The 1,163-nt window shown below is 38.1% G+C and overlaps 1 protein-coding gene across 1 annotated transcript in view; it reads left to right on the top strand.

Moving 5' to 3' along the window:
- LOC119411473 (neurofibromin) overlaps window positions 1-1,163 on the top strand; it is a gene marked incomplete at its 5' end in the record, with an annotated part of 127,495 nt that overhangs the window by 61,398 nt on the left and 64,934 nt on the right.

Here is a 1,163-nt window from a genome sequence, read left to right as displayed (position 1 = left end):
TCATGAGCTGTATGCCATAATCATCAGTATTAAAACAATTAAAGACCTGAAATATTTCAGTTGGTGTGCAATGAATCTGAAATATATGAAAGTTTCATTTTTATTATTACAATATGGAAAATAATGACCTTTATCACAATATGCTAATTTTTTGAGAAGGACCTGTATAATCATACCTCTGCCTGCTGCAGACAAGGGATAGAGGACGACCTGAAGAAGTGGCTGCAGATTACATCTACTAGCATATTTAACTACTTCATTGACTCTGTTCTTCCGACAGTGAAGCAATGAACAACCTGAAAAGCTCTGAGGTGTATTAGTATCTACACAGTAATAAGGTCCGTCCCGTTTTGTTAAAAGAGTTGAGACACAATCTTATTGACCTTAAAGCAGACATGGAGCCCAAAGCCTCAAAGTCCTCCATCACTGAGCTTGGGTTAATTGCAGAGAAAAATCGTAATACCGAAGACAAACTATAAAGCTGTGCCCTCCATCCACCTGAAATCATACCTGATATTCTTGTCGCACTGTTTTCAGTCCTTTTGCGGATCCTGCATCTTTTTTCCGGTGGTTTATTGTAGTCCAGACACAAAGTAGGATGCAGGTTTTCCTCCATCGGCCATTGCTCAATAAAGTGAGATGAGCACACATACAGCATTTTGCGTGGTCTCTTCAAGTTCACATTTTTTCAGCCACATTTTTCTTAATTTCTCATCTGTAGGTAGGAGATGGAAACTATACCTCTTTTCACAGGAACACGCTTTGTTTTGGTTCCATGTTTAAAACTTTGTTGTTGTAGCCTCTGATTTAGTTTGGTCCGGTTCTTCTGCAGCCTCGAACACAACAGGTACCTGAACTCAGCACGGCTATTTTAGTAAACTTTATGGTTGTTAATTAAATTTAAACAAAACAAAATCAGCGTTTTATCTGCTAAACTGAATGTCAACCACTTTCAAATAAACAACGGTCTGTGCTCAGCTACGATGGTTATACAATGCTTACTGCTACTTCCTGTCTGACAGGAAGTTGTACCCATTATCATTTATACAATAGAGCCTCCAGGAATAAGGTGGGGGGAAAAAATGAAATAGTAAAGCCCAATGAGCATTGTATACAATATTTTGTGCTTGTTGCTGCAGTATCATTCATTCAACCTTTATTTA

Source organism: Nematolebias whitei, chromosome 6 (assembly GCF_014905685.2).
Source record: "Nematolebias whitei isolate Nwh7 chromosome 6, NemWhi1, whole genome shotgun sequence".
In the NCBI taxonomy this organism is placed as follows: domain Eukaryota; kingdom Metazoa; phylum Chordata; class Actinopteri; order Cyprinodontiformes; family Rivulidae; genus Nematolebias; species Nematolebias whitei.
Note: the sequence above shows the minus strand (reverse complement) of the source record. Positions and strands in the feature narration are given on the sequence as shown.